Source organism: Mustela lutreola, chromosome 2 (genome assembly GCF_030435805.1).
Source record: "Mustela lutreola isolate mMusLut2 chromosome 2, mMusLut2.pri, whole genome shotgun sequence".
Taxonomy (NCBI): Eukaryota; Metazoa; Chordata; class Mammalia; order Carnivora; family Mustelidae; genus Mustela; species Mustela lutreola.
Genome location: NC_081291.1, coordinates 210605224 through 210622077, shown reverse-complemented (window position 1 = coordinate 210622077; position 16854 = coordinate 210605224). Strand labels below are relative to the sequence as shown.

Sequence of the window (16854 nt, the reverse complement as noted above, 5' to 3'; positions counted from 1 at the left end):
CCTCCTTAGCAGCTTGCTTTACTCCTAAGCTTCTCCTAGATACAATCATTTTAGTGATCTTTCTGTGTTGATGACTCCCAGGGAGACATCACTTTATCTGAGTTCCCCAGGAACTCTAGACCACCAATTCCTACTATGTTTTGAGAACTTTAGTTTTTTTGTCAAATGTTTTAAATCCATGTCCACATCTGAGCTCTCTGTTATCCACTCCAAGTTGTTCCTTCTGTGTTTCTAATTCTGTTCGTGGCAGTAATAAATGTTCAGCCTCAGATCAAGAACGTCACGCAGCTTCATCCCTGACACTTCCCTTTCCTGTTCTTCCTTCAAGCATTTAGTGGCTCAAGTCTGCTGCTTCACCTTTGAAGTCTCCTAATTCCATTCTTTTCTCTTATAGCTTCCATTTCACTTCGACTTCTTGTTTCGACTCCCTTCCAGGTGACATTCTCCTACCAAATGTTTCTGTGGAACCCTATTCTCACGTCCATCATGGTGCCATCCTCACTGCAGCATAACATCCTTGACCTTCCTGTCCCTACCTCCCTGTATACAAGAGATGCCCAGTAAGTACTTGAGCACACTTTCCCAGTCATTTCCTTATTGGTTCCTGCTGAGGCTACAGCTGACCTCCTGCCTCCTGTCCCATTCCCACAGTCCAAACAAACATGGATATTAAACACTCGTCAGACTACTTTTTGCATTCTTGTATAGTTCTATTCCCTAATTTACACTTTCTTACCTCTCTGCTATCACCTGTTCCAAGGATAAATATCCTTATTTCTGCATGCCTTTTTTTTTTTTTAATGGAAGTGCTTTCTATGCTTAAGATTATTGTTCAAATTTTTTCTCCCAAAAGCCTTCCCAGGGCATGTTCTAGACAGAATCTCACAGCATCCAACCTACATTCAAAAGCATTTTTTCTACTTCTTTTATTACATCTTTAATTATTATTTTGTCCAAGATGTCTTGCCAGGCTTGATTGTCTTATTTGAATGTGGAAAGTAAAGAAGGTGACTTGCTTAGCTCTAGGTCTACCATATACCATATACCCAAAGTACTCTGGGTTCTGTTATACTACTCTTAAAATTTGATGCTTCTCACCTAACTTAGACAGAACCACAGAAAAACAAGCTTTCAGTTGGACTGAGTTTTGTTTATTTCAATAACCATGTTATGGATAATATCTTGACAAGCAAAACAACACTAACCACAAGAATACTAATAGGAGGCATATCTGCCAGCACATATCTCTAATAAAATTCATTGTGAAGCTGTGAAGAGATCAAATCCAGAATCTGCAATACAGCATGAGATATCATTTTGTGAACTGGGTGTCATTTAGTACTAATAATCCAAATCTTCGTGATTTATATATTTTATCCAATAAAAGTTAGTTAGGGAATTGCTTGATACTTCTGCTTTCTTGTTATGAATAATAGTAATATAATCCTTCTCATTTTATCTAGTGCCTATTATCCAAGATTTTGAGAATTAACAAGAATATGCTTTGAAATATTTTCTTGTTAATCCTCAAAAGCCCCCTCTGTAATAGATTTGCAAAAATGATTAATTAAGGATTAAAATTCTTTCACAAAGAGGAACACATCTCTACACTATTCTGCAACTAGTGTCAGTGAAACTTTAAAGTTAAAAAACATAAAGAGGTTATATACAGTATTTTATTTCTGCAGGCTTCAGAGGAGAAAGACAACACCGCTTTTATTGTAAATGCATAAATAAATATTGATCTTTGTCATGACATACAGAGATACAGATTTCTAAAAGATACACTTTAGGGATAGTTTAGCAATTTTTATTCTAAATATAACGGAAAATAAATCTTTTACAATGCACCTTCTGGGAAGTTCTCAAACGAAACTATTTTTAGAGCCTATTTATTTACATTCCTTTGAACTAAGCATTCTTAATTTGCAGTTTATTAAATAGTTGTAATTTACCATGTAGTGCATATCCTTGGTTCAGTGGTTCCTCTAGGAAGCATGGTTGATGCACCATAATTATTTTCCAAAAAACTACAGGAATGATCAAACCTTAGTTACTAAATTCATGCATGTGATAAAAGTAAAGAATTTTCCAAAATGTTATAGATTTTAAAAAAAAAAAAAAAGCATGCTTACATGAGTTTCTAACTCTGATTCCAGAATGAACTCCAAAGAAGGCATTGGCTGTAACTGCAAGGAAGCACAGCTACATCATTTAATAACACTGGGAAAACATTGGTGTAGCTCCGACAGATAACCCTTCCAGGGAAATGCAAGCATCACAAGATGAGAACACCAGCAGTTATAGAAAAGGCAGCATAAAATCATGCATGTTGAATATAATTTACAAAAAAAAAAAAAAAGAGAATAAAGTGATGAAAAATGCACACTGGTAGGGGGTAGATTTCGGTATCATCAAAGCATCTGTGGAATTAAGATAATTACAGCATTCAGAACTTGGGACAATAAGATATAAATATATTGCTATGTTTTTTTTTTTTGCGGGGGGGGGAATAATTTATTTGATATAAAGAAAAAGGGAAAGTAAAGAGAAATTATTACCAGCTACTGATTACTTAGTCCTACCAGGTATCACATTAAACAGTTCCAATAAGCTATTTCATAGAACTGTTCAGTAGTTACATGGGGTAAGTATTATTAGCAACATTTTTATATATAACAATGTTCAACTGTCCGGACAAAATATCTATGCACATAGTATGTACCTAGTAATTAACAGCTGTCAGTATGTGTGTGTGTGTGTGTGTGTGTGTCCCCATAAATATGGAATCACATATGTAAAATCACACATGTATATCCTGTATAAAATATATATATATATATATACCAGTGTATACACACACACACCTATATTACGATTGATTTTATGTGTCAAATCCTCCTTAAGCCTCAGACTGAATTATACCACTGACTTTCCTGGATCTCCAGATTGCAAGAAGCAGACTGTAGGACCACTTCAAGGGTGACCATGTGCCAATTGACAAAGGTGCCCTTAAGGGAGGTTCTCATCATTTCATGGATAGTGGCAGCTCAGGTGGGAACCTACCCTTGAGTGGCTGTCCAGGACACCCCTGCTCTCTAAATGACTGAGAGGCCAGATAGACATTCCAGGTTTCCCAACAGTGACTATCAAAAATCCTCCTGAGGATAGCCATCATAGGTCATGACAGGGAACCTTGAATATGAGTTGTCTCCACTGTCCTCAGGAGTCAGCATATGAACTTTGGAGTCAGGCATCTTCAGAATCCCAGTGGATATTCCTGAGATTTTATTTACCCATCTCCAAAATGGAAGTAATAATTGCTGTCTCAAAAGATTGTAAGTGGATTCGATTATGATAAATATATGAAGGGCCCAGGGTGGTATTTGGATCATAATGGGCTCTAAGTGTATAGTGGCTTAAAAAAAAATGAAGGAAGAGAAAGAAAAAAGGGTAAGGAAGAGGAGGAACAGGGAAGACTAGGAGATGTGGAAAAGGGTGGGGGGGACAGGAAAGAAGAGGGATGGCTGGGAGCCATTGTTTCTAGAAGCTTCCCTAAGTGGAAGCACCCAATGAGATCTGATGGAAACCATTATGGTGGCTGTGAGCCATTGGAGGTGCCACTGGAGCTGAATGCAAAGGGTACTTGGGATCTACCAATGTGGTTGACAATTAATAGAAATGGCACCACTGAGCACAGCAGAAATTTAAACCAAAGCCATGCTGGAACCAAATCCAGCTCCCCCCTCTCTCCTAGGGTGAGAATCTCTTGACATCTGGGAAACGTGTAGTGATTATTGATTTCAATGCATCACTGACTGAGGAAAGAGAGTAAAAATTTCGACCAGGAAACCTGGTGGAAATGATGGCCCAGAAACTCAAAGTGTTTTCTTGAGCCAATTACAGAAGCACTTAACAGTAATCTGATCCTCAGATGTCCAGGGAAAATAGGCTATAATTAGCAAGGAGTATTGATGAAGCAGGGCTGAGGTAAAAATAAATTTATTCTTTGCAAGCTTAATGATTTTGAAGGAAACAATAAGAGAAAATTGACAAAATAAACTATGTTTACACACACTTTTCTTTTAAAAACTGGAACTATTCTATGTGAACTCTGATATATACCCAGAAAAGCAGCAGAATCAATAGCATCCCTGTTCTTAACAAACAATAGTTTGGAAAAAATGAGAACTTTGAAATAGCAGACTTCCGCTATGTAATCATGAATCACAAATCTGTTGTGTTTACAAAGTATGGAAGCTGGACAACCTATGGATGATCAGATGCCAAGTTCTCTCCATCTTACCACCCCACCTTACCACCAGTCGCTCCACCCCAGTGTGGCTCCTCTCCCCATAAAAGGAACTATTGCATTTACCTGCCAATTGCTTGCTATACTCCATTTCTATACACTTTCCTCAAACACACCTTCAACACATCATCCCCCTGGTCAGTTGGAAATGTTCCATTTTTTATAGGATAAAATCTAAATCTTCGTTTAGACATTCAAGGCTCTTGAAAACTGGTCCTAAAATTTCTTATGGGCAATGCTGAACTAGAACAACAGTTCAACAGTAGGTTTCACCATAAAATGGGGCTTCCTGATCAACTAAGCTAGAAGATGCTGAATAACATGACTGTCAAATACCTACTGTTTATTAGGGATTTCATTTGTGCCAGACACTAGGAGCACCATGTGGTTTATACTACTTGATCCTCACAACTCTGCGTAGTTAATTAGTAGATCAGAAAGCAAACCAAGGCTTAGAAAGGTAAGGAAGCTATCTAGTAAGTATCAGAACAGGGATGTGAACCGTGGTCTCTCAGACTTTGGGCCCTGAACTCTAAGACAGAGGCATGTGTTAGCTAGCCCTTCCCTGTGGTGTCTTAGGGAAATTTAGCATATTAAAACCCTGAGAAGTCTCCTGATCCCCTGACATGCACAACTCTATGCGGTTTTGTTTAAACCAGTGAAACTTACTTTACTATTGGAAACGATTTCATGAAATGCCTCTTATCCCCCATAAAAGTGGATCCCAATACCCTTTTTTAGGAGATGTTGAACTAGTGACTGTTAATGCCCTTTCTCACTCAAACATTCCTTTTTACCAGGACTTGCCTTCCAATTCTTTATGCAATGACTTTTATTTTATTTTATTTAGTTTAAAGTTTATATGTCTGTAAATGTGGTTTAGGACCAACCTCCCTCCTTATCTCTAGAACTCCTTGCATCTACTCTAATATGAATCTTACTGGTAACCCCCTGAAATCCTACCTACCTCCTCTCTGAAGCCTTTATCCAACTTCCCAAAAATATGTTGGGTTTAGTTGTCCTCATTTTTTTTGTCGCACTGGGCTAAGGGGATCCTAAGTATACACATATGCCAAACAGATGCTGTACAGATGTGTTAAGAGATGTGTTAAGATTTGGCTTTTTCTAGTAATCACATCCCCTCATCTATTCGTATATTCAGATCTTGAATAAACAACAAGAGCCACTTTCAAAATTCTGAGTCATGGTCCTTCTTTTTCTCCATACATCATGCATTGCCTTGGACCACTAGCATATCACCATAAACATATGTGCATATAAGAAATGAGCTAATACAGATACAGGGAGATTTGTAGAGCACTTCACATTTTATAAGTGTTCCAAACACGTTAGATTTATTTTTGTTATTATGGCAAATTGGTTATCTACCATGTTCTAGGAGTTGCACAAGATCATGATACAAACTAAACATGGCGTAATTCCTGCCATCAGAAAGCTCTCTGGTAAGGTCTGCTTCCGAAAAAGAAAAGGTACAAGCAAGATGGATGAAGGATGTCAGTTCTAGTCCAGTAAAGCAAAAGAAGGCTCATAGAAAAGGTGGCAATCCAGCTAAGAGTTGAAGGTTGGGCTGGAGGCAGATCATTGCTGGCATTGAGAGAGCATTTGCAGGAGACCTGGATATGTCCCATGGTTTGGGAAACTGCAAGGCAGTCCATGTGACTGAAGCCCGATCTGTGATGGGTAGGTTGTGAACTGCAAAACTAGGTGGGTCAGATATTGAAAACCTTAAGTCTCCAAGGCACTCAAACCTAACCCCATTCATAATGGGATGAGAGGAAGTGGGTCAATGATGCATTTAAAGCATAGAGAAATAGGATCAAGGTTATATTATAAATGCAATTCTGGCTATGTTCTAGAGATTGGTAGAAGGCAAGACGGAATTTAGGGAAGAGATAAGTGAAATAGGAACAGGCTGAATTGGAATGTGGCAGTCTGTTAAATACGAAATTACATATTGAGAAGAAGCACAGATCTGAGTGGCTAAATAGAAATTTACTGTTTTAAAAATGTAAATAATGAAACAGTATATTTTAAAAGAAAATCATACATTAACTATGTCTTATTTAGTGTAAAAAGTGTGCTATTGTTCATCTAAATTGGTTAAGATTATAAAAAGTAATTATAATGCTGGCAAAGGAAAGATGAAAGCAAGTATAATTTGGCAATTGTTATCATGAATTGAAGGCTTGCTTTTGCCCTTGAGCCTAATAATTTCATTTTGAGGCATCTCTATTGGGAAATAATGTAAAATGTAACAATACTTATCAGAATTAAAAATTTGGAAATATGTATTTCCAACAAAGAGGGAATGGATAAGCATTCAATTATGATAAATCAATGTAATCTAATATTCTGAGGACATTTAAAATTATAATCACTATGTGTTTTAAATAAAGTTGCCAGATAAAACACAGGATGTTCAGCTGCATTTGAATTACAGATTAAAAAAATGAATAATTTGTTTAGCATAAGTGAGTCCTAATATCGCATGAAACATACTTAACCTTAAACATTATTGTCTATCTGAGACTTAAATGGATCTGAGTGTTTCATATTTTTATTCACTGAATCTGGCAACATTCACTTTAAAGAATCTGCAAAAAAGTATAGTTTACACCATTTAGAAGTGTAAGATAAAAAATATATTAAGTGCACTCATTTTTGGTGGTTGGGGGTGAAGATATGCCTTGATAAAAGATAGTACGGAAATACTTTGAAATGAGATTAGTGGTCGGGTTTAATTACAGATTTGTTTTTAGATTTAATATGCTTTTTATCTTTATATTTTTCTCCAACAAGCATGAATTAATGTTTAAAAGCAGAAGGAAATGTGTATGTTTTTTATAGGTCCAACACTTTTAACATTGGCAGCAGCCACTGTTTATGAGCAATGTAAGTTAGGATACTCACTGATTTCCAAATTAACATCAGACACAAAGCTCTTTCAAGTAACCCTTAGCTCCATGGCCTAAAACCAGGACTATGAATAGAACACAGCTTAAGTATCACCAACTAACAAATTCTTTTGCATCCACCCTGTCTCAGTACTCCTCCACCACCATGCCACCAATCAATCACAAGTGCCTTCCCATTATTCTAGAACAAACCATTTGCTTTCCTCCACACCACTTAACAGGGCTTCCCTATGCATTTGTTGAAAAACAGAGTCAATGAATAAAAAACAGAAATAAGATCAGAAGTATTAGATGGTATTTCTTATTAGGCTTAACCTTGTATATATGCAGGTCCCAGTTCCATAACTTTAATGGCTTCCCAGGATTGCTTTTGCAAATACCACAGTAGAAATATATGCTCCATAAAAATAGATATAAAGAAAAATAAAGATCAGTAAAAAAATATGTTTGTAGAGAAACTTTATAGGGCTCAGGAGTCCTCAAAGATCTTTGAAAACAACAAAACTGAAAGAAAAGATTCCAAAGCATCTTACAGCTTCCAGATTTCTTCCCCCACTGGACTTTAGCATTTTCCCTCTAAAAGCGATTTTTGTGGGATCTTACCAGTCACACAGAGGATGACAGCTCTAACCCAGACTGCCTTGTTTAACGCAGATTTACTTTTCATTCCACTAGACAGTTGACCCTTGAACAACTTGGGTTTGAACTGCACAGGTCCCCTTACACATGGACTTTTTCCATAAATACAGGAAAGCACTGTCAATGTATTTTCTCTTCCTTATGAGTTTCTTACCATTTTCTTTTTGCTAGCTTGCTTTAAGAATACAGTACAGAATCCATATGATGTACAAAATATGTGTTAAATGACTATGTTATCCAGAAGGTTTCTGGCCCACAGTAGGCTATTAGTAGTCAAGCTTGAGAAAATCAAAGTTATATGTGGGTTTTTGATGGTTGGGGTCAGCTCCCCTCACCCTCCATTGTTCAAGGGTCAACAGTATTTTCAGTTTTTGTATCTGTTTTCCTTTGAAATAAGAGTTACACAAGCAGCAAACAACCCAAGCACCGTCTTTTCAGATCGGACTTTGAGAGAGGAGCTGTTGAAAAGCAGACGGAAGGTGGAGGATCTCTCGGGCATTTCTTTCCCTACACCCGCTTGTCTTAAAGCATCTCAGCCTCTGGACTTTTTTGAAGTTTTGATAATTGAATAATGCCCCTATAGGAGCACTTCTAAAAGGATATATCAGGTGCATCATAGGAGTTTCTGGCCCTTTCTCCTCTCTCGGGTGCCCTCTGGTCTCCTGCAGGCTCCATCTCATTTTCCCTCTCTTTTATTTTTCTTCAATTTGTCCTATTTTCTTAAGCTTAGCTTATGTCTCGCTTCTTCATCTTGAGCATTGCCTCTTGTCCTTTTATTGTGAGAAACAGCTTTAGAGCCTTTGTCCCCAAGACTCCTTTATTCTAACTCACTAAGGCAGCTCCACACTAAGAAGCAGAAAAGTGGTCCTCAAAGCTTCTATATTCCAACAGATTTAAAAGTCACTCCTGGCACTGGAAACAAGAGACTGGGGGTATTTAATGAAGAGTTATTGAACATGTGCTGAGAATGCCATTATCCCTTTTGTTCTCACGTGCTTTGTTTGCACTTATTAATCATATAAAAACAAAATACAAATCTGTTGACCATTCACTGGGTTCAAACAGTTGCAGGAGGCCCACGCATTGAATGAATTCGACACTTGAAAGAATGGCAGTAAACACAGAACTTAAAAGGACATGTAGATATTCAAGTGTACTCTGCTTGAAGAACTTTCTGTTTTTCTCCACTCTAGATACCCCTTGACTTTTTGCAACAGGAAACAGCAGACCTGATTTTGAAGACTGAGCTCAAATTTGTTTTCTTTTTTAAGGCCAATACTTCGAAATGCCATTTCAGTCACATGTGACCGACTCTCATTTTAATATTCTTTTTAATGATTTGCCATAATTTTTCACATCTTCATTCCTTTGTACATATTCTGTTCACCTAAAGTGTCTTGCCTGGGTGATGCTGTCAGTTAAGTGTTGGACTATTGGTTTCAGATCCAGAGCTCAGAGTCCTGAGATCGAGTCCCTCCTGGGGCTCTGCATTCAGTATGGAGTCTGCGCAAGACTCTATCTCCCTCTGTCAACTTTTCTAAAATAAATAAATAAAATCTTTAAAGTGTCTTCCCTACTGATTTTATTTCCACTCCCAAACTTTAGACTCATAAGTCGCTATGACTTCCCTACCCCCAGCATAGCCAAGCACCTGGGCTGTGATTTTCCTTGTTAGTAATAAAACAGAACATTCATTGTGAAAATTTCAAACAGTCCTTAAGGATAAATTTTGTATCCTCCTAATTCCCAATCCCATACCTCAGAGATAAAAGCAGGTAAGTTTCACGAACTTCCTTTCAACAAAATTTCTGTGCAACTAAAATCAATTCGAAGTGTAAAAAACTCTTCTGACCCTTAAGACAAACATGGAATGTGCTTCCTTACCAGCACACCTTGATTTCCCTTGCACTAAAGGACTGTAGTGTAAGTCACTTCGTGCAAATAGCATGCTTTGTGTCTTATGTAAACAGTCACCTACTAATGCACATTTTGGCTATTTCCAGGTTTTGCCATCCATCAGAAAAAATAGTGAATAACTTTATACACATATATTTGCATATTGGGGGAGGGGAAATGCCCACACTATAAATTTGTAAATGTGGAAGATCTGGGTCAAAGGTTATATGTATATTTGATTTGAAAATTGTTGCCAAGGGCACCTGAGTGATTCCCTCATTAAGCATCTGCCTTGGGTCATGATCCCATGGTCCTGGGATAAAGTCTCTGCATCATGCTCCCCACTCAGCTCCCCTGCTCTTGTGCTCTCCCTTGCTCCTTGTCTTTCTCTCTCTGTCTCCCTCTCAAATAAATAAATAAATAAAATATTTTTAAAAATTGGTGCCAAAATATTTTTTCAAAATTAGTTTGCAATTGTCAGTGAATATCATAGCACATATTTCCTATGTCATTAATTAAGAACAGTCCATTGTTAATGGCTGAATAACATCATCTCACACATATGCCCAGTAATTTGTGCAACAAAAGTCTTATGTGATTTTTGAGGTTCTCAACATTTGCAAAGTATCCTTGCTGAAATATGCTTCTCTTCACTGTGTTCACTGTCATAGAACCAACAGGACTGATTATCACCTCTCAATTGGAACCAGAATATTACATATTTACTTTGGAAAATAGCATGAAAGTGTTCTCATGAGAAAGGTCAAATTTAATGAATTTATAAATATTTTTAGGACACATAGAATAGTAGATGAAGAGAGGCCCAGAGAATTGTTATTGTTATTGTTATGTGTGTGGGAAGGTAGAGGAGAGAAAACTAAACTAAACCATTATATTTGAAATGAATTACAGTATATAAAAGTTTTTAATACTTTTTGGAAATTGTATCACTATAATAGCCTTCCTAAAGTATCATTCTACTCCTTAAGGTAGGCAAGAGTTTGGAGAATTCTTCATAAGAAATTGACTGGCACAAGGAAAATAAAATAGTATGTACAAGAACTCAATGGAATAATTGACACCTTGTCCCCTCATCACCCTACATTAGGGTTTATGAATAGTGGTTGCACCACTGACACTGGTGGAAATTAATTCTCTGTGGGGGAACTGTCTTGTGGGCTATAGGATGTGTACCAGCATCTCTGGTCTCTACCCACCAGACACCAGGAGAACAACCTACCCAACCACAATAATCAAAAATGTCTTCAAATACAGCCAGATGTCCCCTGTGGACACATCCCCTTGAGCAGAGAAACACTCCCCAACAGTAACATCCGTCAAGCCCCAGTTAGGCTCACAGAGTTTAAGGATAATAATGCACAACAAAAGATCACTTACAGAAAATTCTGCATTAAAGACAAAGAGCAAAATAAGCAAAGAAGGGTGAAAGCCAGAGAAAACAAAAGCAATATAAGGAGCAGAAGAAAAGTTCAAGCTATACTATGATTAATACCTTCAGGGAGATTGGGTTAGACAGAACATCCGTGAGATAAATATAAGCTCTTATTTAAAAGTACAAGAATAACACATCTTGGTTATTACAATTATGATGCTTAAAATAAAATTTAATAAAAGGACTAAAAGGTGGAGTTGAGAGTTCTTTCAGAAAGTCACACAGAAGAGAAAATAAGTGGAAAATGAAGTAAAAAAGGCAAAATTGGGGGATCTATTTAGAAAGTCAAAATTCAGAGAAAGTATAGGAAAAATAAGTGGAAAATGAAGTAAAAAAGGCAAAATTGGGGGATCTATTTAGAAAGTCAAAATTCAGAGAAAGTAGAGGAAGTTATCAAAAAATAACATGGGAAAAGTTCTGCATGAAATGCTTGGGAATCAGAATAATATCTAGCTTTTGTAGCAAAGGAAAATAGGAGAAATAATGAAATCCTATCCCTTAAAATTTTGACAGAAAATAATATTTAACTAGACATTTCTAATAAGCCTAGCTATCAATCAAGCATGATGGCAAAATGAAGACATTATCACAAATACATGTATCAAAATTATACCTTAAATGCACCCTGTCTTAGAAAACTTCCACTGAATAAACTTCACCCAAATGAGGGGAGATCAAATAACAGAAAATGGCAAAAAGAATACTCAAAATCATGTGTTTGTTTTTGAATATTGATTTATTTATTTGAAAGTGTGAGCAAGAGAGAAAGACAGAGGAGAAGGAGCAGGGGAGGGCCAGTGAGAAAAGCAAGACTCCGTGCTGAGCAGGGATTCCAACATGGGGCCAGATCTCAGGACTCCAGGATTATTACCTGAGACAACGCTTAATCAACTGAGCCATCCATGTACCGCTTCAAAAATACTGAGATATACTGAAAAATCCTAATACTGAAAACTTAGGGAGCCACTTGTTCACACTGGAAGTGGGATGAGAGGACACAGGCATAACACAGCCAAGGGAAAACAATGGAGCCAGTCAGACTATTTCATGTGCTTGACCTTGGTGAGAAAGCTTGTGCAAGTTTGTGAGACAGATGGGAAAGAAAACGTGATCGCTATCTGCACAAAGCTAAACAAATGAATAAAACATGATTACCTGCAGGAAAAAAAAACCAACAGCAACACAAAGAGCTGTGGGAGAAATGAAATTGTTCATTACATGTCTTAGCTGTGAGCAGTATTTAAATAAGCATGGTAGTGGAAACACTGACTCCTGATTTTTTTTTTTTTTAATTCTGACAAGCAACATTAGAAGAATGGCAGGACAGACGCCTGGGTGGCTCAGTTGGTTGAGCAGCTGCCTTCGGCTCAGGTCATGATCCCAGCGTCCTGGGATCGAGTCCCACATCGGGCTCCTTGCTCAGCGGGGAGCCTGCTTCTCCCTCTGCCTCTGCCTGCCATTCTGTCTGCCTGTGCTCGCTCTCTCCCCCTCTCTCTCTGATAAATAAATAAAGAATGGCAGGACATAAGAAAAAATATGCCCATTGTTTCTAAGTGAGTTATAGCCTCCTCTCTAATAGCAATATCAAAGAAGGAATCAAGATACTAATATAAAAGCCATATTTAAGAATGTGCATAACTGCCAAATGAAATAGCTAGGTGCTAAAAGCAGGTGATATATGAGTCTGAATCTAGGATTCTGGAGAGTATATGGGAAATTCCTCTTTTGCAAAATAAACTTTTGGTATTTCTTTAGTTAACTCATAAAACACAAATTGATATTACACAATTCTGGGCAACAACACACAAAAAGTCCGGTTGCTAGTGAAGCTTGATGTGTGGCTTTGGACCTCCAAACCCAGACTTATTGAATTAGAATTGCTAGCAATTGAGTCCAAGAATCAGCATTTTTTATAAAGGCTCCTCCACTGATGCTTCTGTAGATAAATGTGTGGGAAAATCATGTATGATATTTGGGTGTTAAAGTCTCAGTATATAGGGACACCTGGGTGGCTCAGTCGGTTAACCATTTGCCTCTTGATTTCAGCTCAGGTCAGGATCTCAGGGTCATGAGATTGAGCCCTGTGTAGAACTCTGTGTATAGCACTGTGCCTGCTCCATGCAGAGCATGGAGCCTGCTTAAAAGCCTCTCTCTCCCTCTCCTCTTCTTCCTCTGCCCCTCCCCCACTCCCACTTGCTTGTGTTCTCTCTCTCAAAAACAAACAAACAAAAAATAAAGTCTCAGCATATGAGTCACAAAAACAACATCAAAAGAATGTTATGGTTCAAAATGTGTGGAATATTTCAATACATGGATTCATATATATATTCAAATCTATATCTATATCATCTATATCTGGATCTATCTATCTATCTATATAGCTCATCACCCCTGGAATACTGCTAGCAGATCAAATGTTAAGGTCTATGTTGCCATAAAAAATTCACCTGCTGGGTACTTAGTCTTAACCTATGCTTAGCATAGCACATAAATCTTCAATTCCAGACCCTGGATAATTCTATCATAAGTATGAACACTCTGCCTGGGTGCATATAAAGACTGATCTGTCTTTACAAATAGGGGATCACTAAAAGCATAAGACCCACATTCCATGAATGTTTGCCTTTTGCCTTCTCTCTAATAGTAAGCTCTTTTTTCTTACAATTAACAAAGGAATATAAGCATCTGTATGAAGCAGATGATGTGAAGTCCAGCTGATGTGGTAAATGAGGAAAGTTGTGGAAGGATGAGCCACACCACACAGCTGTGGGGAACTAGGGTAATCCTTATATACCATGAATTTTGATCTTCAGATTCACTTAGGTCATGGGGAGCTAATTAACTCTATTTTACGGTTTAATGGTAAACAATAGATTAGATAATAAATTAAACACTGCTAGAATGTTTTTTTCTTTAATTCCTGTAAAAAGACTGGAATTAAAAGGAAAAAAAAATAAAATGAAGGGTACACCATCATCTAAAACCAGGATTTGGGAGGGAAAAAAATCCTGAAGAAAATATTTTCATATCAAAAATCAATAATTATAATGTATTACCCAGACAACAAAACCAAAGACAATAAAAATGTAAACTAAAAAAAAAAAAAAAACAATAATGTAAACTGCAGAACAATGTCTCTCAAAGACTTCAGTGCAAAAATCCTCAATACAACCTTAGAGTGAATTGAACAAAGTGTAAAAAGAAGAATACAACATCACCAAATGAGATTTGTTCCAGTTATGCACAGTTGGTTCAATATTCACAAAGAAATTGATGTAACCCACCATATCAACAGGTCAAATAAGAAAAAACATATAATCAAATCAATTAATGCAGAAAAAGCATTTGATAAAATCTACTACTCATTCATAATAAAAATGACTCTCATTAAGTCAGAAAAAGAGAGGAGTCAACTTACCTTGATAAAGAACAAGTATAGAAAACATACGCTGACATCTTAATGACGAAAAACTGAATGTTTTCCCTTTAAGACTGGGAACAGGGAAGACCATCAACTTCTCTCTATGATTGTTCAGCATATGACTGAGAGTATGCCAGTGCCACACAGTCAAGAAGAGAAACAAGAAGACTCTAGATTGGAAAGGAAATAATAAAACTCTTGTCACTGTAGAAAATTCCAAAAAGGAATCTACACCTAAAGGTGAAAAAAAAAAAAAAAAAAAGACTTCCTGTGACTAATAAGTGAGCAAAGCCACAGGTGCAAACACCCACAAATATCTACCCCATTTCAATATAGTACTAACAATGGACATACAGGACTCAAATTAAAAATAATACCATTTATAATTGCTTCAAAGAAATAAAATACTTAAGTATACACTCTGGAAAAACATATACAGAATCTATGCAAGTGATGACAAGAAAGCTGAGGACACCTAGTAAAGACTGGTCTCATGTGTCCATGTCAATGTCCTGGTTGTGATAGTACACTGCAGATTTGCAAAATGTTAACATTGTAGGGAATTGCACAAAATGTACGAGAGATCTTTACATTATTTCTTGCCACTGAATGTGTAACTCTAATTAGTTCAATGAATTTTTTCAATTAAAAAAAAAAGAAAACAAAAACAACACAAATTTTTCCATTAAAAATCAGTGAGTTTGAAGTTATGGATAAAAGATAAAGGATAAATATAAATTTTAATACAAGTGTCTTGTAACTTATCAGATAGTTGAAGGCGTCATTTTACATACTTCTCATCCAAAACATAACAATTTCAAGCACAACAGAATACACACATATAAATGAAAGGTAATCGTGAAAACATCTACTATGAAAACTTAACTAGTTTACATTACACAGGTGGTGGTCATGTAGCCTGGCAGAACATTTGTAAAACACTGTATATGATTCCAGATATCACCCCTCTGAGCTGAAGTCTCCTCTTCAATAAAATAAAGACTTGTTTCCAGCGCAGCATTGTTCAACTCAGGGTAAAGCACAAAATTAAATGACATATTTTAAATTTTCTAGCAGCTGTCTTGAAAGAAGTTAATAGAAACAAGTGAGAAAAATTTTATTATATATTTATTAACCTATTATATCCAAAATATTATTATTTTCAACGTGTAATGTTAAAAATCATTATTTTTCCATTTCTTCCTATTAAGACTTCAAAACGCTTATCTTCCACTTACACCACACTCAGTTCAGACTAGCTGTATTTCAAGTGCTCAACAGCCACATGAGGCTTGTGGTTACCATACCGGATAGTCCCACTTTAAAACTTTAAAATTCTAAAAGATATATATATATAGATAGATAGATAGATAGATATCTTATTCATATATATATATATGAATCTACATTGTAATAGTTACCTACTCCCCTCCTCTAGATCACACTCATGTCCCATCTACGAGCTTTACATTTAAAGCAATCAAAACCATCAAAGTTTTGTCAAAGAGTCACTTCAATACCAGCATCAGTGCTGAACATAATATCTTTGACATATTTGTTGACATAAATTGTCCTTTGTGGTTTGTAGAGTGCACAGGTGGAAAGGTAGTAGATCAAAGGCGGGAGCAGGGCTGGTAACAAGGGCATAGTTGTTTCCTACGAGCCAGATACTTTGTCGTCTTGGTGTTGCGTCCATGCAGGTGGACATTCTCTTCTCTCATCTTGAGCCAAAAGACAGCAAGAGAGGGATTCAATTGTGTGGCTACTTCCCCAGGTTGGCAATGACAGCAGCGGCCTGTTTCTGTGCTCGAGGCTCTCTAGTGGCAGCTGGCAGGTTTCCAGCAATCAAGGAACTGGAGTACAGAGCCTTTTATCTTCCCTGGGGTCTCTGTGCTGACTGGAAGGACCATTTAGACACCAACACATCTCATGTGTATGCTATTGGTCTCTTAACAAACCCTGGGCCGCAGCAAATATTAGAAGTCCTTGATTCTTATTGATTGCCAGCATGTCTTCATGAGACATCATGTGACTTTCCTTTATGCACCTCACCTTCTTCCTTTGTGAATGAAGAGCAATACACGATCATCACTGCTATCTATTGATTACCTGCTGTTGCCGGGATGAGCGACCAGGCTTTGTAAATGGTATCTCATTTATTTCTCACAACAACCCCATGGGTTAGGTATCATTATTT

General features: G+C 37.0%; 1 protein-coding gene across 5 annotated transcripts in view; it reads left to right on the top strand.

Annotated features, from left to right (window-relative positions):
* GRIK1 (glutamate ionotropic receptor kainate type subunit 1) overlaps positions 1-16854 on the top strand; it is a 394644-nt gene that overhangs the window by 71351 nt on the left and 306439 nt on the right. The window lies entirely within an intron of this gene.